The sequence below is a fragment of the Haemaphysalis longicornis genome, unplaced genomic scaffold, assembly GCF_048455015.1.
Source record: "Haemaphysalis longicornis isolate Haplotype H1 unplaced genomic scaffold, Haemaphysalis longicornis Haplotype H1 scaffold_12, whole genome shotgun sequence".
In the NCBI taxonomy this organism is placed as follows: Eukaryota; Metazoa; Arthropoda; class Arachnida; order Ixodida; family Ixodidae; genus Haemaphysalis; species Haemaphysalis longicornis.
This window is the reverse complement of record NW_027526225.1, coordinates 120,874,145-120,897,839: the sequence shown is the minus strand read 5'-3', so window position 1 is coordinate 120,897,839 and position 23,695 is coordinate 120,874,145. Positions and strand designations below refer to the sequence as shown.

The 23,695-nt window shown below is 46.0% G+C and overlaps 1 pseudogene across 1 annotated transcript in view; it reads left to right on the top strand.

Annotated features, from left to right (window-relative positions):
• Positions 1 to 23,695, top strand: part of LOC144161824 (eukaryotic translation initiation factor 3 subunit E-B-like) — a 770,574-nt pseudogene that overhangs the window by 457,806 nt on the left and 289,073 nt on the right. The window contains exon 4 of the transcript XR_013320496.1: positions 380 to 443. The product of XR_013320496.1 is annotated as a eukaryotic translation initiation factor 3 subunit E-B-like (transcript). The remainder of the gene's footprint in view (positions 1 to 379; positions 444 to 23,695) is intronic.

The window sequence follows — 23,695 nt, the reverse complement described above, 5'->3', positions numbered from 1 at the left end:
CGCGATGTCGATTCATTCTAGCGCCCCCCCCCCCCCCCCCCCGCTAATTCCAACTCCGCTTAATTCAAACATTTTTATGGTCCCCTTCGAGTTAGAATTAACGAACTTTTACTGTATAACAAAAGCGAAAGTATTAGCCCTCCATGAACAGTATCGTGCAATTTTGTGTGCTCTATATTTATATTTTCGTGTTCACATTTCATTTGCTCATAAATTTACACCCTTGATATGAGATGAGCTTGCCGATCAGCCCAACCGCGTTCCAGGTAACCTCACACCCAAACATCCATCTTAGGGTGCGATAATGCTGCACCTCAAAAGTGTAACGTTCGGGTTAACGTCTGGCTGTCACATTCACCCGTCCTGCACCACATTGCAGGTGCTGAACCAGCCGTGATCTTCGGGCGGCTCCTGCACCGTCACAGGCCGATCCATCGGAGTGGGTACGTTTTTCGGCTGTCGCAGCCAATGGGAATTTGGCGGTTGGTTCTGGAAGCGCTTTTCTGGGAACGCGTGTTTTTTTTTTCTCCAGCTAAGCTAAGTAATGCATGAGTGACACTCGGGCATTAAAAGAGCCTAGCACTAGCCCACAAAAAACAACCTGGAAAATGCGGCGCTCACCGTCAGGGGGTGCTGAATTTAATCCTGAACTTCGCCAGCTTTACTTCCCTTGCGGGGTGACCTAGGAATGCGAAGACAGTTTGCAGCAAGCCATGCAGTTAAAAGAAAGGCAGTCTCTTGCCGCAAGATAGGCCAAGGACGGTGATCGGCAGTTTCGGAAAGCGATCACGGAGAGTGCCAATGCAGGTGTGTACTACCATACGCTCCGGCAGAGCCTTTATAGCGCCGGTAAACCGGACGTTAGAATGCGGACTGATGCTTTCAGAGGGCGAGTTGGGCAAAAAAAGGGTCGACTTAAACATAGTATACTAACTTGCATGATTACTGTGTTCATGGTTCTATTCGGCGTGTACTGCTTGATGTCATATTTTGTTTAGATGTTCAACGGACGGAACGTGAATAGAAGGGTACGGTGATCTATGTCTGTCCGGAAGCGATAAGCACGCACATTCGTTGCGACCAAACTTTTCGGGCCAATAGCGGTGGGAGGCACATGTGTGACCTCTGGCACTGTTTCTGTTGAAACATTGTTGCTGCAATGCATTTATGAGAAGCGAATTAATAACAGATATCAAAAGACCAAAACCCCATTTCGCGTCTGTGAATGATGCGATCCTATAGATAATGCTCGCCTAATGCACCACAAACGGCGCGCATTTATTTGCTCCACTGCAAAGGTCGTCGAAAGACGCTGGAATAGCTGCCGCTGGCAATTGTCCTCTATCACCCTCCCACTTCTCACGCCTTTTTCCCTCCTCTCGCGCTTTTGTCAGGACGAATGCTATAGGTGTGGGCTCAATTCAATCTTGCCGCCTTCGCACTTCTCGCTCGCCACCTGTTGGAGCCTTTTGTTTTGGTTGAGCTTAGAGTTGCGCGTCCCATCTTTTGCTTAGTGTTCTGCGTTTTATTTTCTTCTCAGGTACTGTTAAAAAAATTGGATCAGGATGATATTGGTGCAAGGCTGGAAAAACAGCAGAGCTGGCAGCCTAGGAAGAAGTTCTTCGGGCTCCTTGTTGGTTTTCCGGACTGGGAATGTAAACGACTCCCCGACTCTTCTCTGACATATCCGTGAGGGAGGAGAAACCACACGTCTTCCTAAGCCCACATCTCGACCGCCCTGTCCATGTTTACAGCGAGCGTCTTGAGCACTTCGGGGTAATCCATGTCCCGCATTCCTCCTCTGTCTCGGCCACGGCCTTGTGAAGGTCAGACATTTCGCGGTAGGCCTTGTTCACGTAGTCGACGACGCACGTAGCACAAGCATAGTGATTGAGAATCACCTGAATGTCCATGTTGGAGTCGGGCACGGATGCAATCCAGGGGTTGAATGGGGGACCCACTTCTGATCGGGGGCGCCGCTTGTACAAGACGCAAGGACGGCTGACTGCGGCTCTGAGAATCTCCAAGCAGTGACCCTCGCTGCGCATGCTAAAGCGGCGCCAGAACTGTTCGATGTAATCAAGCGTCGTGGGTTCCAGGCCGTCCTGCACATCTTCGTAGGAATCCTTTAGCTTTTGAATGCGTTTGCGTTCGCCTTTGTCTCCTTTCTCGCCGTGTAAATCTTCTTCGTTCTCTAAATCTCACTGCTGGCCATCGCGAACGCGGTCTGGTAGAGAGACTTGATATTACGCGCCTGGCCAAGGTATATCTGTGGAAACGACAGCTTCTTGCCTCAGTTATTGTAAAACATGGAAATCGGGGTCCTACCTCCTTCCCTAGCCATCACCAAGTAGTGGTGAAACATGCTACACCGCGGCAAGATGGCAGACACGAACCACGACCGAAGGAGGGATGGTTGAATGGGCGGCAATATTAGCACGAGTCCTCGGGGTATGCGCTATCTTATTGATCATCTTCTACGTCGAGTTGTTGTTGATGATAATGATGTCCTCAAAGATTTTGGCCCCTACCCACAAGGGGGGATGGGCCAGGGTTAAATCGGTTGTTGAAATACGTGGGGAACGTCGGGTTAACTTGCGCAGTGCGCAGTGCCGGCTTCTTCTTTCTCGAAGAGTTTGGCACTCGGCATTTTCTTGGTATTTTTTCCACGTATGAACGCCGCAACCAAGAGCTTAAACAACTCTGGTGTCCAAATAATCCAGCATTAAAAGAAGTAGTAACTTTTTATTCAAAAGATTTGGTTCTAAAGTGCATTAGGAGCCTGTCAGGCAGCGAACGGCGCTTTGTTCACAAGGCAATAGTAGTGCCGTACGCGGTTAAAACATGTTAGCGTGTTGGACCTTACACTTTTAGATGCGAAGCATCTCATGGTCTGGGCTATGTCCCTCCCTTGTAGTTGTCGTTGTTGCGCCGTCCACACCCTCACTGCACATGCTCGGCTTGCTGAACGCACGGTCCCTTCTATGGCTCCTGGAGCGACAGTGTCGTCGGTGTCTTCCTGGGCCGGCACGAGGCGAGCACGCTTCACGTGTCTTCGACGTTTCATCGTCGTCGGCGAGTCTCGGCGGGCCATGATTATAAGCAGCCCACAACCATCCGGGGAACGTGCATCGACCTTATCTTCAGCAACTTTAGGGTTCATCCACTACAACAGCCCTTGACTTCACATTTCACATACCATAAGGTGGTCATAATCAAAGCGGAACGCCAACCACAGATCGACGTCACCTACGTTGAACATGACGATGATAATGATTAAATAAAGACACACTCCTACCACGTAAAACGTCTCTCTCTCGCTCTCTTTATAGCCTCTCCACTCTAACACCCCACCCCCGTCCATAAAATTACACCATCTTCCCGTAGGGAAACCCTGAGTAGTATGCGAAACAGCCATGGGGTCAACGCAATTTCCCGTTTCGTAGTTGCGGTAAGTAAAAAGTGTGGTAGTTACCATGGAAACCAAACGGTAAATATAACGGTAGCTACGTACCTCAACTTCACGGAAATGATGAACTGAAAACTAATGGGCCCGTGCCTGCTACGCGTACTACTCAGGGTTCCCCTCCGGGAAGATGGTGTAATTTTTTACTCCGCTAATCGTTCTGCTACAAAAAAACTATATTCTAAATTTTAAGCATAAATACCTTTTTCTGCATGCTTACCATCGCTGTGAATTAATGCTTGGCTTTGTCGCCCCGGCCAATCAGCGAAGCCGTCCGGAACGGAATACTTCGTAACGTTATTGTGGGAAAGTAGCTGGTGAGTAGCATGACCATTCTATATTATCCTCAATGAATATATCGCCTATTTAAATCATGTTTGCTCCAAATGTGGTATGCGTTTTATTCCAAAGAAGCAATCTTTAAAATGACCTACACTTGTATTTCGCCTGTGCGGCGCCTTTAATTAAAAGAACAGGTTGCACTTTGGTTATGCACTTGTAAATTGCCTAAAGTATACCTGAGGTTACATCTGCGTTGCATGCTGGGAAAATGTTTCAGCCCTTGCAGATGTCTGTGCAGTTTGCCGTGGTCATATCAATACATATTTTGTGTTTAAACATCCCTTCACCAGCTATTTCTTTCGTGGCGCGGTTTATTCGATTGACAGACAGACGGATCTTCATGCAGCTTAACAAACGCTATCGTCCTTGAAATTTCATCTTTGAAGACGTGTCTTTAACAAATTTGGAATGATGCCGCTTACCATCTTAACTGCCTGGTTATAGCGCTTCTGTTGATGCCACGCTCTTGCCTCATCATCAATATTACTCTGTCGCGGAAGCGACCGCTGCTAAGGGCCAACTTTGGGTGGGTTCGATATCGCCGCAGGTGCGCACGCCGTGAAGGAAGTGTTGTGCACATGTTAGCGCGTGGGCGACGTGAATCAGTTGCGAAGACGTTCGTCGCAGAGGAGATACATACCTAACTCGGCACATGCCGGGGATCGAGAGATCAGGAAAGATCCACTGATAGTCGCACGATATGAGGAGGCCGGAAGATTCTGTTGAGCGAACCTTGAAGTATTGCGCCCAGAAGCGAAAGACGAACGCAGATATCGACAAAGAAACGTGATTCATAAATGCAAAGGTGCATCTATGGCGTTTCAGAACTGTTCCCATGATAGCGTATATCATGATAATCGTCATCGTCATCGTCGTCCCCGTCTTCCTTCGTCGTACTCGTCGCCAGCATTACCATCATAAGGATAGTAATCCGCATCACCATCATAAGAAGCTTATTTGTGTCACTGAAGAGCAAAAGCCGCTCCTATGTTCCTACAGCGATTCCTGGCCTGCATGCCCTAGGTCATTCTTAAAGTCTAAATTTTGTGCTTTCACCACTCCATCCATTTAATGTTGACATAGATATCATCATCACCATCACCACCACCATCCTATCTACCCCCACTGCAGGACAAAGGCCTCTCCCATTCCTGTGTTAACTGCGACCAATTTATCCCGCAAACTTCTTGATCTCATCTGCCCATCTAACTTTCTGCCGCCCCCTGCAGCGTTTGCCTTCTATAGCGATCCACTCTGTTACCCTTTATGACCAACGGTTATCTTGCCTTCGCATGACATGCCCTGCCCTGCTCACGTCCATTTCTTCTCCTTATCCTTAGATATAGGTAGATATAGACAGCGTTATAGGTAGAGTTATAGATATATGTAATGAGGTGACAATCACGACGTAGCGTCATCAAAAGGCCGACGCACGGACATCAAAACAACCCCTTGTAACTATCCCTTAGCAGTATCACCGAATAATCCTTCAGCTGCGCCCAATTTTTTAAGTGCGAATGCACTTCTTAAGCGAGCCTGAATCGTCCGCCGCCGTAGTCCGCATAGCAACAGCTGCGGGTGCGCGCGCTCTTCGTCTTCCTCCTCGTCTCCCCTAGCAACGGGGGGAGATGGGCGCGCGCTACTCTCCTCCTCCTCCTCTCTCCGCTCAGTGACTGCGGGTGTTGGGCGCCTCCTCTCCACTTCGGGCGGGAGAGCTCTCGCTCGCGTAGCGGGCGCTCCGCATTCCGACGCGTGAGGGCGCTCGTGTAGCCCTCGCCGTAACGGCGGGCGCTACTCTCCTCCTCCTCTCTCCGCTCAGTGACTGCGGATGTTGGGCGCCTCCTCTCCACTCCAAGATCACGATATCCACCGTAATCGCGCAATCAACAACCGTGCATTCGCACTTACACACTCTCCCCCTCGGGGAAGTGCGAGGGAATTTTTTCAGTATGTGAATAAATAGCCGTCTGTCAATATTCCCTTTTTCCATCCCTTCTTCTGCCTTTCACAGGTAGCCAAGTGTAGGGGAGCTAGATTTGTGAGTGTCCACTTTCCACAAAAAAAGCTGCGTTTCTCCTGTTCGCAGCAATGCTGGAAGTCTCAATGCGGAAACAAAAATGGATGTGCTCCCTCCTTCCCCCCTTTATCTCTCTCTCTCTCTCGCTTTCCTTCTCTCTCTCTTTTGCTTTCGATCGGTTTCAGCAGGCTGCGCGATCTCAGTGCCACCTAACCCCCTTCAACAGCGAGAGGCGCAGGGTACGTGGGCAAATGGTATTGCTTCCGCGACTCGCCGAGCAGAAGTTTACAGAATTATGTCTTATTCTTTCATATCTGGGATCTTTACTATATGTATGTTTCTGAATTTTGCGTTTTAATGCTGGTGAAATGTTTTAGCGTTATTTGTTGAGACAGCGCATCGTCTGCTTTCTACTTCGGAGCATCGGGTTCGGGTCGTGATAGGATTCAGGTATAGCCCAGCCGAATTTCTCTAACATTTGATCCCTTTTTCTTACCCGCCTCTTTTCTCCCGCAGCGGTGCCTCTTATTTTCCGCTTGGATTATATTTCAGCCGAGATGGGAAAACCCTGTTTCTCGAAGCAAGTTTTTTTTGTCTTTGAAATTCTCTGTCATACCGTGGATTAGCTCTTTAGGTGCCGCGGCTGATGACATACAATCACTCCCGGCCATAATAGAGAAATGATCTACTTAGCAGGCACCCACCGGGTAACAGAAGAATTATACCGAGAAAGGCTACCCGCAGTTTAAAAACTACGAAAGCGTTACTATGTTATGAAGCGCCATTCAATAAAAGAGCAGCATTGGCTGCTACCATATGGCGTATGCGACTGCTGTACTATCAAAACCACGGTTGTGCTTCTGCAATCAACCCAGGTGCCTAGCTCTTGTATCGGCTAGAGAATATGGTGATCATCAAGGTTCGAGGCCGAAATGATCGAAGAAAGCAAAGAAAGAAGGCAGTAACAATGTGTTGCGTTAACTGCGTAACTCATACACGCTGTCCTAATGTTGCTCCTGCGCGATCGCTTCGTCTATCAGTAATGAACACCAAGCAGCTGTTTTAAATGCAGAGCATTTCTTAGCCTCGCCTCTTCCTGCGTCGGACGGCGTCCACAGCTCCGCGTCCGCAGCAGGTGCGCCTCTCCTCCTTCCCTCCTCTCTCTCAACAGCAGCTGGCGCGCGCATGCGTCGTAGTCAGCCCGTTCGCTCCGTCGCGGTCTTGGCGTAACAGGTGCGTGATAGCAGCGCGGTGGGGCGTGGAAGGGCGCGCGCTGCTTGCGCATGCGCGCTCTCCCCCCCCCCGTACTGCTCTCCCTCTACTGCGCGCGCTGCAAATATAGCGGTCGCTCGTGCTTCAGTCACTGCGTTGCTCCTTCCTTCCTTGGTTGACGCTCGCTCCACCCTAACGCGACTTTACTCTCCTCTCTCTACCCCAAACCAACACCAACGCAACTACGACCCAACTACCCACCCTAACGCGACTTTACGCGGCGTTAACGACCCCCGATGCTCTGCATTTACTCGTGTTCCCCTCGCGTGAAGGCGCGGGAATTTTTTCGTCATGCTTTAAGCCTTAATGCTCTTTATGCCAAGCAATTATATTTACCAGCATAGACCCCCGCTTTCTTCTTAACCTGCGCTAAAGATGCTTCGTGGTTCGGGAAGATCAAAGGCGAATGAAGGCGCACTTAACGACACATAATGGCCTTTGCATTGTCACCTGTACAGGCCGGAGTAATTTGTACTCGGCGCGATATTTCCGCGGTCACTGTGTTGGCATCACCTTGACCGTTACTCTCAAGGACGATAACTTCAGATGTCATCTTTTTTTCTGCTATCGCATTTACTAACGTGTGGGGCTGCTCAAAAACATGAAAGGTAAGCGTCAGAAGCTCAGATAACTAATTCAGTATACGCGGACAACGACAGTGGTTGTGTATTCAAAAACTTTTCTCATCGGTTGCCGTGCCAAAATATATCAGGTTTTATTCGCACAGCGTTTCAGTTGGGCCGAACTTTCTGGCAACACAGAGTAAAACCGTATACCGCCAAGTTCTTTCTGTACTTGGTGCCCTGTGATTCACGCTAAGATTGTGGAAACATGTTGTCAATTTCAGTGTGTCGAACCGAACAAAATACTGGTGCGGTTACGGTTCTGTTTCAAGCGAAGTCATTTTGTTCCGGTTCAGTTCCGGTTCGACAAAATCACGTACGGAACCGGTTCCCGAACCGGTTCGGGAGCTTGAACCGGTTCGCGAATCGGTTTGATGAGTTGCATTATCACTGAAATTAGAGAAAAACATTTAGTAGTTTAAAACAAAAGTCAAATAAAAATAGAAACAAAAATTCAAAGTGCTGCTGTTCTCCAAGGGCAGTGGCGCAATTGCAAAGCAAAACTTCAAACAATTAAGAGATAGAAAAACAGATGAAGTGGTGACGATTTACCACCTACTTTTCCGTCCGGACTTAATGTTGTCGTAGCGACTAATCATAAATCCATCCCCAAGAGATGATATATTTTCTGCCCTTTCCTTTTTTTGTTGAAATCGCAATCAACGCTATGGAATCACCCATCACGCTAACCTTGAAGCCCTAAAGGAGCCATGAAGAGAAAACACAAGTTTGGTTCATTCAAAAGATTGTCTCGTTAGAAGCATACTGACACCACTTTTAACGTAAACTTCGCTCAAATAAGCTACATAATTAGGAAAAACGGGAATGGTCATGCGACCCACCAGCTCATTTCCCGCAACAGAACCTATGATGTCTCATGAGCTAAGCTCTGCGATTGGCGGAGGCTGGCAGAAGCAGACGCAAATTAGGTAGAGCTTACAAACTAGACGAACGAGCGATTTGCGCTTAAATTTAGGGCACATTCTTTACAAAGCAATAAGAATGATGGGACAAACAGTGGAAGTTACGAAAGCACATGTAAACATAGAAGTACTGATGCGTTCTGCTGTTCGTACTGCGCACAGCATGCTTGGTTTAGCTGCACAGCACTACGGGGCTTGGGGTTGTCTCAGACGACACTGGCCGATTGACGCAAGCAACGGTGTCTTACGTGACCCCATTTGTCGAGCGAGCACTGTTTCAGGGAACGAATATTTTCTCCCAGAACAAAAACAAGCCAGGTTTAAATGCGGGCAAAAACAAACCAAACGCTTGCCACGGTATGGTGGCGCCATCTAGGTTACGGAACGTAAAGAAACGCGGGAACAAACCAACACCGCTGTACAGGGTGGAGACAACCTTTGAACGGTCCCGTGCCGGCGCAATTCGGCCAACGGGCTCAACGCGTTATTCTTTTCGTTTCCCACGAGACCTAGCAACGCGAAACAGACAATATGATTCAAACTGCTTCAGTAAACCGCGTTGCGGCGATAATTTTAGCGCGGTTTTGACACAAAGACTTGCTTCGGCGGCGAGCGAGCAACCTAAAATGGCGGCGCCAGCGTATACGTGTCTCTACCCTGTACCATAGAGTTAATACTACTGACCTTGTACGGCGGATGCGTGAATGAAGGTACTCTAGGCTGCAGAGCGGTCGGTTCCTGTGATGTCATTTGGGACCACGAAAACGCACGATTGAGCGGGAAAATCAAAATTTTAACCTAAATTGTTTAATTTCTCAGTGAATAAAGCACCGTTTGTACCCGGACAAGCGCTGGGGGCACTATAAAACACGAAATCTTTCGAATAAAACCAACTTGCATTTTCTCTTCATGGCTCCTTTAAAGTTGGTCTGCGTACTGGCGCGTTCAAATACCACCGTTTAATACCAATGGGGCACATTTTTTAAATTTGTAGCAAAACAGAAAAATCCTTCAACTGGCACATAAATACTACCAATGAATTAGATTATTTTGTCACCTTGAATAATTTGTTAGCGGTCACCTTATCGAATGTGTTTGCCACACTTTTGTTGAAAGTAAGCTTTAGTTAACGCCATTCACTGCATTATTGCTCTGACCACTGCAACTCCTTTTGCAATAGCTATACTGGATGTGTGAATCACAATCAGTATGTCTTCGTACCGCCTGACCCCCGGCCATCGTTCCGTGTGCTACATTGCAGAATCTTATAAAGATTATGCTAGGAACAAAAAGAGACGTCGACCAGTCCAAAAAAACGTACTGACGTTTCGGTTTCCAGCACGGAAGCCTTGTTCACAATGACTGCATCACCAGAAGTGGGTCGTTTAAGTGGGCCTGAGTAATCGCTGCAAAGAGCGTAAGTAGATCGGGTTTAGATTTTCGTCATTACGATTGACTGTGTTAGATGTGGTCTGAATGATAAGTTATTCCAGATGTAGCCGTGATGCTGTCACTTTTGCTGTTGCGACGATTCTTGCGTTGTCCCAATCAATCCTCTGGTCATTCACGACGGCGTGTCCGGCTAAAGCATTGTTGCGGACGCTCTTATTCTTTACGTCATGGGCGTGCTGCTGCAGACGATTCTTATAATTCCCTCATTCCCCGATATACACACCGCTAGAGTCTGCGCAAGGTATCTCGTATACCGCACCGGGGAAACGCTCCTTGGGCAAGCGGTCCTTCACTCACAAGCTCATGGCGCATCTTTTTGGCTGGAACGTGGGCCACCTGCACGTCATATCCCCGCAGGACGGCGTCTCTTTTTGTTCCTAGTGTACCCTCCCGGCCATACGGGATTCAGTCATGCTCTCGATTTCAACAGATTGTGCTGTTACAAAATGAAAGGGAAATTTGACGCGCGGAGCATGAGATGGGACTTGCTTGGGTAGACGCTCTTTAATTCGTCCACAGCAGTACTCCCGCCCGGGACGAGTAGCAGTAGAAGAAATGTAGCGAGTTGGGCAGTCAGTACAAGTGCACCTTCAAAAAAAAAGCAGGTCTGAAAGAGACAAAGCTTCAGAACAAGCAGAAAAGATGATCGCTGGGTGAATGGGACAGTGTGAGGTAACGGGCTCCCTTTCTGCACGTGTAATCTGCTTCATTACTGTTTCTGCTTCCAAGACAAAGTCGAGGGCTGCAGTTTCTTGCCAAGGGATTAAGTGCACACCTTAACAGTTTTCCCTGACATATCTGTTGTTATTTGTATCTCTAAACAACGTAGCTTGTCCACTGTACTGTCCTCAAAAATTGACTACGGAACTCACTTCCTTCGCATTGATGACCCGTTTGGTTGTAAAAGGCAGGGCAAAGAAAAGTATAGAGCAATATCCACGTTTTGGTGTTTTTTTTCCTTATTCGGTTTTACTTACTTTTTGCGTAATATCTTAAAACTACGTCATTCGCCTTTCTTTTTCTGTTGTTTTCCGCGTAAACACATTTTTTATAAAACCGGCGCATTTGATGCCCTGTGCTATATCTCTGCTCCGAGGCGCAGCTTATGTTGCAGGCCGGCAGACTTATTTTAACCAGCTTCTGATATTAAACGTGGATCAAAATCTCGATACACGGACGTTCTCGATTTCCATCTACTTCAGAAAAACGGTCGTGGGGAACGGAGATGGAGGCCACTTGTGGTCAGAAGGAAACGGCTTAGCCACTGAGTAGCTCCTGCTGTCCCACTTGTCAAGTATTAACAAGTTGCAGGTGCCGGACCTTTTAAAGAAATTATTAAATGCAAAAAGTTTGCACAGATCGGGGGTGGGCTTTCGCTGTTGCGCAGTGGAGCACTCCTGCAGCCTGATTGCTCCAATAAAGTCGCAGCTAGGAAAGGGAAAAGTCGCTTTATATCCCCTGCAAGCTGCCGAGAAGGACATTTCGTTTGGTCAGCTTGCACTATGCTCGCGTTTCCAGCAGCAAGAGACCGTTGCTATATTGGTGCTCATTCCTTTCCATTTTTGTTACATAGAGCGTGATAGTGTGTTGAATTGTCTGGAGGGGAAAGTGCGCGAGCGGGTACGAAGTTGATAGTACGTGAAAGAAAAAAATGGCCTGAATTGAATTGACTGTGCAATATCCACAACGGAGGGTCGAACCGTTTTGGCATGAACCGGTAACCGTTGTTTCTTTTTTTGATTCAGTTCCGCTTCGGGTTCGGCGTGCTCAAAAAATATCGGTTTGGGTTCGGGTTCAGTTCCGTCAAAAATACCGGTTCAGTACCGGTTTTCGGCTCGGTTCGGTTCTGGTTCGACACCCTGGTCAATTTACTTAAAATTCTGGCGTATAAGAGTATTTTTGCTCTCCACCAAAAGACTTCTTTTATCTTTTACCCTTGTTCTTTGTCGCTGTTGTGCAGTGTTATTTAATATTTCCAGTAGGCATGGTTAATTTTGGCCAAAGCAAACAAAAAGAAACCTGTGGTAAAAGGGAAATAGAATTTGAACATTTCAAGTGTAACGTTGTCATCAGAAAACAGGCTGCTGCCTTTTGCAATGTCTCGTCCGTAAGAGGTAGCAGGGCGACCGACACGGAGATTTCGTCGCCATGACTAGTCATCGATTTGTTGCCCCACGCGTATTATCACATGGCGCTTGCTGGTGCCTTGTGTGTTGCTTTTACCTGGCGCCAACTCTTTCTTTTCGCGTGGAATTTTTCACCCACCTGGTCGCACCTTCCACACCCTTCTGTGGGACATACCAAGAGCACTTCTTGTGCCATATTTCACTTACGTTCCATTAGCCAAGTCTGTCGTAATGCCTAGGGATGTCACAAGGCTCCACAGATCGCCATTGCCGGGGTGAAAACAGCCATCCTCGGGGTACGGCCGTTTGTCCGATGTCAGGAGCAATGGAAACGCGCACTAGTGTTGCTCACTTTTTTTCCCGCGCGTGGTTTCCATTGCTGTTGTTTCTTGTGTTTTTACTCTCGTTTGCTTTCTGCGTCATTGAGGAATGCCTTGCGGTACTTTATGATTGCAAAGGTTGCAGTTGATATGCATCTTACCTGAGATTACGCGTTCCATTTTATAGGTTTGTTTCGAGTGAGTTTTCGTTCTTTATAAGTTACCTTTTTTTTCCTTTGGTTACCTCACAGGGCAAATGCTACCTATAGACGGACACATATATCCATATTTCAATTTGGGGCCCACAGCTGTCATGAAGCAGGCTATTTGTTCTAAAGTTTATGTTCTGAAGCGCTCTGTCTCGTGTCGTCTCTCTCCAGTCTTCGTTACTTTTGTGCGCAATTGCAGTACAGCAAAGTTTATGCATAGCGCACCTTTCCAAAGAGACAAGGTTTCTGGAAAACAGTGTTTTCCACTAATGGTTAGCCGCTACATTAAACGCCAGCATAATATCTCCCACTGTTCCCTGTCGTGTCATTTGAAAAGCAACCGAGAAGAGGGATGTTTCTTGTATCCTCTGTGACCTTGAGGCTAACGATATTTTTTGTTAGGTGTTACCCACTAGCGAAGCCTGTAGTAAGGTGTGAGCAGTCACTTGGGAAAATCATCCCCTGTGTTTTATTTCGACAATCACTTGCGTTCTTCGCGTGCTGCCGCAGTGAGTACAGCGTATTTTTTGTCTTCCTCGTGCCACTGTTGTTTGTTTTGTACTGCCCCTAGTTTCTTTTATTTTACCTTGGAGTTGCCGTTACTGCAGTGCTGCGACGTGTGTGGAGTATGAATTGCAGTATAGTGGTTAGCATATCACGTGACTCTTTCGGGAATGGCTTTTCGGTGGTTTGAATTTCACACTATACTGGGGCCTTAGCTGCGTCCACTAGGCCATTCTTGTATCCGTGATGGTAGAAACGATCGCATCGCCGGCAGCCAGTATTCTAGACGATAATTCTTATTGTCAGTCGTGTTTAAAGCGAAAACGTTTTTAATGACACCAATGGCGTCCTCTCAAAAAAAAAAAAAACCCATGTCTCCGTAGACCGGGTGGTCGACTGAGCAGCTCTGATAGGATCTGTGGACAAACAGCGCGTGCCTGAAACCGGCCTTCCATTGTATAAAAACGTCACCTCGATCGCGAAAAAAGAACAGAATGGTTCTAGATAAGACAACACTCGCATCCATCACGAAGAAGGAGTGTAATAGTAAACCTTTGGGTCATAAACCACGTATCGGTATACATTTAGAACGTTTGTAGGTAAAAAGGTTTCTTAATGCACGAGAAGTCGTCGCATGGGTTCATATTTTGTTTGCGTTTTGGGTGTTTGAAACTTTGACGATCGAGAAGACGCACTTTTAGTTAAGGGGACGCAGTATTAACGAAGAATCTGACACAGTTTTAATTTTAGAAAGCTTTAGCGCTGGTCTCAACTTTCTTTAGGAATGGATGATCTTTGCCACTGGCTTAAAGCTTAATACGAAGAATGCAGGAACCGTTTAGGATTCTTGCCGTTCGCATATTTCTTTATTTTCTTGCGTAATGCCAAATGCCCATCCATCCATTTCAGCAAAAAGACGTTGATACCAAAAAAATAAGTGTAGCACTGTACCGCCTTTTCACAGAGACTAACTAGACGATTTTTGCCTCATTGTGTGTTTGGGTTATGTGCGCGCCTCAAGAGATGTCTTCGGAAGGATCAGACAGCCGTACAATGGCGTAATTTTGTGAAACAGCTATGCGTTAAACAGCAAGAATGAGTGGCTTCGTGCAAAGTTTTTTTGCGGAAGCACTAAAAGCACGGCTGGGTATGACGTGCCCGAAACGCGAAAAAGAGAAGAAACATTTCTCGGAGCTTTTACTAAACTTGTCCGGCCTTCTGCCTGGCCAAATAATGAACGATACCTATACCGCGTCTTCCGCTTCCATCCTCAAAAACATGTTGCCGCCGGCTGTATCAGAAAACGTCCAAAATGTCATCCATGCTCAACACGAACCCAGTTGAAATGCGGTTTCTCCGCGATTCGATTCTCTTAACAGTAGCATGCCTTCCATTTTTTACTAATGACATTTTCCTGCACAATTATTTTAATTCTTTCGATATGACGTTGTCCAGCCCCAACTAATGAGTTCTGCGACTTTGTCTTACATCGAAAGTCGATTTACTGCCGGAGAATTTCGTTCGGTACAGAAATAGGCCTATATCACCAACGCAGTGACATCACCGCACTGCTAAAGATGGGCCACCTGGAGGATTTTGTCCTCAGCGAAGGCGAGCAAATTTCGAAGAACTTATCCACGATCCAGTAAACGATGCTTTTTTTTTGCGTGCGTTTGATTTCAGCCCATTGATACAGATTGCGCTTTGTTAACCTACCCGCTTGTGGAGCCAAGGTGTAGCTTGAACCGTGAAATGAAGCTCATCAATGAAGCTAAAGAAAAGGGCAATTTCTTTGGCGTACCGCTAACGTCAGGTGCTCGCGGCTAGACTCAGCGAGCGACGATCCCCATGCCGCGATGAGCGAGCCCCCAGGCGCGAGCTGTGGGCTCAGCCTCATTGTCGCAACTGGGTTTCTTTCCGTCTTCAAGCTTCGGCGAAGCTAGAAAATGGTAATTTCCACACATTACTGTCCGCCAGAAATGGTTAGGGGCGAATTTCTAGAAGGCAAAGTGTATGTGTGGGTTTGGTTGATACGATGCCATCTTGGAGCTTTGTCTTACAAGAACCGATGACACCATTCGTGCAGTTGTAGAGCTCCTGAACTCTAGCTATTTTCCACATCTGGCGCGGTGTCTTTCCTTGGTAAACTAGCACCACGTTCCCTACTTTGACTTCAGTGGCCGCTTTCTTCTTTGCGAAGTGTGCTGACTGGAGCTGCAAATAGTGGCGGCTAGAGAACCGCCACTTATAAACAGCATTTGTTTTTATTCCCTTTTGCGCTGAAATGTTTATAAATGAAAAGTTGTAGTGTTTTCTATGCAAATTCAAGTGCCAAAACAACGGCATGATGCAGACAGTCTCACTGGCAGGCATACTCATGCATACGAGCTTGAGGTATCATGGACACGAGCTTGAGGTACCAATTTACAAATATGAAAAGGTTATTAGAACCCAGAAACATTAGCAGGCGCTTCCTCCTTGTTTTTGGCTTGATTGTTTTATAAACACATTGGCTTTGTTGGCGAATCGTAAGCATCCGTATAGTTCTGGACGCGACTATGGGGCCAAACGGCGTGTAACATACGTTAGGCTTTCATCACTTTTCTCGAAGAAACACTTTCTGGCGTGTCACGCAGTTCAGTTGCATTCACAAAGTGCGACGACCCACAGTTCAGGTTTGGGAAAAACCCTGCCTCCACGTCCCATCTACCAGGAATGCGAAAATTTATTTTGGGGGGCGAGGTAAATGTCCACGTGGTTTATTTGTTGCTGACAGTGGCTGCTTTACTCGTTTCGTTTGGATGAGATCGCGGAATATAAATTACCCAGTTTTTGTCAAAGTGGGCTGGTATATTCCACAGCAGCGTGGGCTGTGACAAACAAAAAGTGGCAAGCGTCACGCGTAATATATACGCTGTTGCTGCGACGCTTTCTTTAAATGTTGGTTATCCTGTCTGCGGAGAGCAACTTCCTGTCGCAACTTCGGAACCGCATAAATTACACGGTTTACCCAACGCCCTGAAGCTAAAGATGCGCTAGCGAGGCCAGACCTTCACTTTAAACTACAAAGCCACTTTTTTGTCCGTATTTATAAATCTCATCGTTTCTCGCTCACGCCCAGCTGCCAGAGGCTCCATCGAATGTGTCAGATCTTAAAGTGAGAGCCCGGTCTCGTAACTCGCCTTGGGCAGATTGCATAGCCCCATCCCATAACAAACAAAAAGGAGCTTATCGGCATGCTCGCAGGAATTTGGGGGAAAAGTGACCTAGCTTGGCAAAAAAGTATATCTGTGTGGCCCATAGGCGTAAACGCCCAGAAAGGAGGTAAGGCGTTCCTGACAGAAAAGCAATTCATCATCGTCGACGTCTGGATCTTAGAGCGTTGAGTGGAGCCACGGCTCGCGACGATCGAACGGGTAAAAAAAAAGCAACTTAGGCAACAAACGCTGTTGAAAAAAAAATGGTGGTCCCGGTTGGTGCATGCCCGCGGACATACATTTTAGCAACCATTACAAGCCAAAAATAAATGCGCCTTTTACCCGTGGTTAAGACGAAATAACGACTTTATATATCGAAGCGAGTTTAGTGAGTTCCACGGGTCCATGTTTGGTAATAATACCATGAGGTTTTTCCCAACAGACGCACACAAACGCGAAAACATTGACTCGAACTACGCCAATACGTTGCATATACAACTAGTCTTGTTTGCTGCTACTTTACCCATGTTGTATGTGGACGGACGGACGGACCAATATTCCTGCTTGGGTAACCCCCAAAAATTGTTTTTAATAAGTGCATGCGAACAGGGGATACCGTCTGCCTGGCAGAGATAAAATTTTTACAGCTGTAGTCTTATCACGCATAATCATTCGTGCCCTATACACCAGCCATATCGATTGTGTTTTGTTACTGGCCACTCGCAGGTTTCAGTATTTACTGTCTCATCAACAGTTAAATAACTTGTTCTTTTCGCGCTGTTGGCCCTTGTTGGCCTTGCGCCATTAAACACCAACCATCATCGTCAAGTGATAAAAGAGGAGCAATGTGCTGTGCCCCGCTGGCGTGCGTGGTTTGGTCGTTCTCTTGCAACTATGTCGCATGAACAACAGCTACCGCGACGTCCGCGGCAATCTTTTTCACCCTGGAAAGATTCAGCCGGTGGAGATGGGAACCCAACCCAGAGGGTCACCGTTGGGAGGATACCAGTAGGGATAGGCAAACACTGCGAGAACGGTGTCTAGTGGGAAATTAAGCTCAGAGAACCCTGGCTTGCATACTCTACACGTTGCACCTACATCTGAATTGGCTCGGGCTCGCGGAAGCCAACCGCACACAGAAAGGCGCTTTGCGGCGTCCGTCCAACTGTTTGTTGTGGCGGCTTCATTAGGAATGCAAAGCACTTTCTCTTAGTATGCGCTGACTCGGCGCCTGGAATTGAGAGCCACGATAATCAGGATCCGGGCTTGCAACAGACAACGAGAACGAAGCTTTCAGAGTGCGAGTGACTTAGCAGTGGTGGTACAATGCGAAGTGCGAGCACTGTTTTTTTTTCTCTTCTGGTTGTTTCTTTTCGCGAGGGAAATATATTACAAAACAACAGGGAAAAAGTCTTTCAGGTCTTTCTTATTTTCGTGGCATTTCGCTGGGTGTTCGTAAGTCAGCGGAGGTGAGCCAAGCCTAGGCAATCATGAGGAAGATTCGGCAAGATTCCGTGCACATCTTGGCGACAATGAATATGAAGGAAAGTATGTAGAGGACTGGATAACAGGATTTAATAGTGGTCTTCTTGCAAATGTCAAATTCAGCTATATGCGTCTGAAAGCCGGTTTAGTTTATCTTACTTCGGGCACCAGTCAGGTTTTTCGACTTTCTTTTTTACCCAGAATATTTTCCCCTCAAGGCATCTAATTATAAAGTTCGGACAATCCACGTGCGTCAAGACTGTGTCGTATAATACGAATTAACCTGGCGGCTAAACATGGCGAAGTATACTATGTTAAAACGAAAGCCGGGATCAGACATTTTGAAATTGCGAAGGCACCTTCTCAGCCCGTGATCGAAGCGGGTGCTGGGAAACTTTCCAATCACGTACTTGCTATAAATTAGACGTCTGACTAATTTAGTCAAATCTAGGCTTGTTCTTACCTGAGATTATACTCGTCCCAATACCGAACAGGCTCTTATGAATCACTTGTAGTTGACGGAAATGCTGCTGCGATGAAATGAAAAACACAAGAAGTATTTTTTTATTTTTAGGGGGAGGGGGGGGGGGGGGGGCTTACAGAAGTTTTTCTGATCATCTCCCATTCGGCGCACAAGCACCAAAGGCTACTTAAAAATAGAAGCTTTAAAATGCTTCCATGAAGTAGGCGAGAACGTGAATGCGAGCTAAAGGTATATTATAGCGGCTAAAAATATGGTTCCAAGAACGTGGCAATGCTTGACGGTCTGAAATTAAACCTCCGCTTGCTTGTATGTCCCATTCACTGAAGACACAAAAGGGCTGATTAAATGAGGTAAATCCGAGTACAACGCATTGAACTTACTGTATGCTGTTTCTCTCTTGAGAGAAAGTAAACTACGGCATTACGTTTTTTTTTAGTAATTTACGGCAAACGTATTTTACTCAATAGCACCGGAAGACACAAAATGTGAGCCTATAAGAAAAGAGTGTGTGTAAGTCAAACATTCTGCGTAAAACTGTAAACGTAACCTTCCAGGGAGCAAACAAGCGGAGAAAGTAAAATTACTGCGTGGGAATTGCTTAGCTATCCCACTCAGTGAAGGTGGATGACCAGTGAAACTTAAAGGTAGTCTAAATTTTAAGCGGCGTCTCTAGTACGACCACAGAAGAAAGCGAACGTTCAAATGGCGTACGGAAACGTTTTAAGTCCGGGGAAACTATACACGCAAGAGATTGTAATGTAAACATAAAAAGGGCGCTGCGAAGGTAGACATGGTTGCCAAGCAACAAACCTTTGAGAAACCATTGTTATCGACATGAGACTCTACTGATCCTACAAATAGTACCTATTGTAGACTGACCTACTCAAATGCATATTCAAGGTTGCCGCCGGTTCTAGCGCGTCCTGACGCGTTCCACTTTGCGAGAAATGTGAAAGCCTCCGGACAAACCGACCTGGGCCCGCCAGTCACGCATGAGCAAGACGATGGTACAGATGGATACGACAAGAACTAATACTACCACAGTGAAAAGTGACGGTGCAACATGTAAATAAACAATTTTAAACCTAATGCAATTCGTGGTGGTGTCTCTTGCAGTGCTTACATAGTATGAAAAACCCACCTTCCCTATGGTTCAAACCTTGCGTGACTCAGTGCGAGCATCACCAATTCTGGTCTTGAGTCAGGCAAAGTGTCGCTGTATAGCATGCACAACGGTACCTCCTTAATTTCAGCAGTTAATATGGTCGTGACCTTTTTGTCTTCACGCATACATTTCTCCTTGTGTTTGGCGCATTAGGATTGAAAGGTTGCTGGGCCATAAAACCACTACGTAATCAGCGTACCTTCATTGTTTACCGATACTCATGTGCTCTAAAATTGCCCTTTCTTGTGCGTTAGCTCCGTAGTAGCCGGTCACCACTACTAAACGTGTACAAAAGGGAACATTGCTGTTTCTTGTAACATTTTATGCGTGCAATACTTCAGCAGGGAAATGTGTCCACATGTTGATTGATAGTACGTACCGCTCAGTGTCCTCGCTTTTTTGCCGAACGATTCAAGAAATGCAAAATAAATCATGAGCCACCCCTCTTTCTCAAGGTTGAGGACCAGCAAAACTTCTGGCACACGATTTAGAAGTGACACATAATTTATTTAAAAGGTATGAGCAAATTTGTTCTTAGGCGTTGAGGGTAGTCATTGATAAGAAAAACAGATACAAACACGCATATGCTTTTAGTATCTATCGATTTTAAAAATGGCGCCTATAGATAACTACTCTACTCAAGGCTCATACCTAAGTAATGACACCTATAAGCTTGAGGTCCAACTGAGGTTCTTTGCGGCACGACTTAAGTGGTGACTGCGTGTTAATAGGACACACACCAGGACATTTGTATCCCAACACCTCGCACTTCATGTACACGTGGAGCCCTGACAGTTTTTGTTTCGGGCATTAAAATCGAACAATAGCATATCCACGTCAGCTTCGCTTAAAAGAGAAACAGTATATCTGCACTCCCAAATTTCAGAAATGCTATTGCGAAAGTGGCTGCATAGGAACTTCTCGTAACAAATCACTTTAGAATGTTCACTAACTCCAACTCTCGCTCCATTGCGCTCGATGCCCGGGTGTTTAAGAAAAGAAAAGCATAAAAAACCGTTTTGCAGTTCGAAAAAAGCTATCTCAACCATGCAGTGGTCTAGTAATAGGGCTTGATTTTTTTTTAACTGTTGGATGTTCCCGATAGGCTTCTATGCATTTAAAGTTTGAAACTTCCAGTACACGCACAAAACAAAAATGTTCAATTTCCTATGGAGCGAATCGTACAGAATCCACTGCCGGCCCTACTTAAAAGGAAACCTGAAAGTAGAAAACCTTTAAGTCCCTAATTGGAGTTGGACTTGCTCCGCCAAAAGAAAAATCTACACTGCACGCGGAAGCTGGTGCCCGTAATCCTGCAGCTCAGGTCGCTTTATAAAGCGACTAGATGGGATTTGAAATATTAAACGAGCAGGCTCAGCTCCAACGCAGTAAGACGTCGATTGCCTTGTCTCCCGGAAGTTCCTGACCGTGAGGTTTTCTAGCCGGTCCTCTCACGAAGCCGTAACTTTGAAGAAAGGAATTCCAGTTCATTTTGTTCCTACCAGTCTGGATCTAGCTCTTTGTTTGGGACATGACGGTGCTGCAAAAAGCTTTTGTTTAGACTGGTTGGCAGCCTACAACTCCGTCCTGCTGTACTGTGAAGAATACAACGTAATACGGAGAAAAACACAGGCAGGAGAAGCGGTTGGTGGGGGTGAAACCACATATCGTTTATGTAAACAGCATGGCAATGTTTTGGTATGAAGCACTTCAGTTTGCCCATATACTTAGCTGAACTTCAGAGAAACGGTGACTTACTCATTTATTTTTATTTTAAATGCCCTAAGGGCCCGGAAGGGCATTACATGAGGGGGGGGGTGCAATTCAAACAAGGTATAACTCGACACATATGATGACAAACTACAAACGGCAGTGAGACACATATCTGCTTAAACGGTTCAATTCACAAAAAAAATGGAAAGAAAGAGAGAGAGTACGAGGGCAATTTACGTCTTGTTCATGACACCACTAAAGAAGGCACTAGCGGGCGACAGGTTTAGATATAATTTGTGTTAAAAAAATCAAAAGGGCTGACAAAAGTGGCATTTGTACATCTCATACATTTGAAAACATCCTATACATTTAAAAACGTACCCAACGCAGATTGGAAAGCCGAAGTGTCAGTGAGAGACACAATATCTTGAAGAAGACCGTTCCACTCCTGTATAGACAATACCAGAGGGGAATTTTGGTATTTTTTGTCCTCGCAAATATTTATATAATTATTCATTTATTTAAAATACCTTCCATGCCCTAACAGGGCATTGAGAAAGAGGCGTTACAAGTAAAAGTGCAAAATTAACAAGAGTTGTATAAGGCACACAAAAAGACCCTTACAAAAATTATACATCAAATCAGCAGCACATGCTTAACTAGACGAACGTAAAGTATAAGAATAACCAGAGCTATATCTTGTACTCACAGATAACAACATCCTTCAAAATGAAACTAATACAAGCAATAACAAACAGACACTTCAAACGCAAAAATTGGTTTCACAAAATTTACATAAAACAGTGAATAACAGTTCAGAACCATATTACTAGAAAAAGTGAGCTTGAAGACGGTCACGAAATGCGTCGCGCTTAGATTCAGTTGCAATGTTATCAGGAAGACCGTTCCAAAGCCTGATAGCCAGGGGAAGAGCGGATAAGTTAAATGCGTCTGTTTTGCCGTACTGGCGGGAAAAACTGTTGATTATTTACCCTACGTTGAATGTTAGCCGGAACTTCAAAATGAAGCGTTGAGTGGGCTGCATTGTAAACATATTTTTGAAAAAGGCATAAATAGAAATGTTGCGTCGGAGATACAGCGGGTGAAGTGAAAGATTTCTGTTAAACTTGAGGGGTACTCGTAATTGCCTGAGATAAACCTTGGAGCTCTATTTTGGGTTGCTTCAACCTTGTTAATCAAAAATTGATGGTATGGGGACCAGATGGGTGGCGCAAACTCGAGCTGTGGTCGAACGTATGTTTTGTTAAGCTAGTTTACGAATGTCATAAGGCGCATGCCACAAATTACGACGCAAAACCAAATGACCTGGAAGCCTTGGCGCAGATGATGTCGATATGCTTACTCCAGGAAAGCCCTTCTGTGGGTATAACGCTTAAGTATTTGCAAGGTGAAACGCGATTCAGTTGGGTGCTATTAATGCGATAGTCGAAACTGATTTTTCACGCTTACGAGTAAAAGAGACAACATTGCACTTCGATATGCTTAGTGATATTAGCCATGTGGTACACCAATTAGAAGTTATGTTCAGGTAATTGCGAAGGGAGAGGGGATCATTAGTACTACAAATTGAATGGTAGATAATGCAGACATCGGCGAAACTTCTCGTGTGAGAAGATCTATGCAAGTCATTTATGTATATTAAAAAGAGTAAGGGGCCAAGAACGCTTCCTTGTGGTACACCGGAGGTTACGTGACATGTGGGAGAAATTAAAGTATTAACTGCTGTAAGGGAGCAACTTGGCGTTTATGGTCGTTGCGGGTGGACACATAATTGGCGGGAAGAATCTGAGTTGATGAAAAAAATGAATTGCATTAGTAGCGAGAACGAAAAAGCGACCAACGGAGAAATTTTCGGTGCGTGCTAAGATCCGGAAGATTAAGCGACAGTTTTAATTCCGAAACGCTTTCATAGGGAGAGTAAGAGCGCAAAATGCAGTGAAAAGCTTTCGGGATGTTTCGGGATTCGTAACTAGCAATCTCGTAACCAGCAAATGATGTTTGCCGTAGGCCTGTTTCCTAGACTCTAGAAAACTGCAAGAGTCTCCAACGAATAATTCGTATTCACGTGGTCGCAATATTAAATGGAGATTTTTGGAGGCAATGGCGTCATAGTGGGAGGGCGGACAAAGTCTGCAGAGGGAAAGAGGGGGGGGGGGGGGGTTGGGGGCTGCAGCGACTATCTTTTTTGCGGCATTAATCGGCATACTATCTTCAATATTTCTTCAAGAATATTTTGCATATAAACGCACAGCTCTTCAACAGCGCCCACCATACAGCCCAGGTGCATCTTCGGCGGCAAAACTCAGTTGGATTTCGAAAATATAACAGCCATTAACCTGTTCCGCACATTGTTATAGCCTTGTTACCAATAACAAG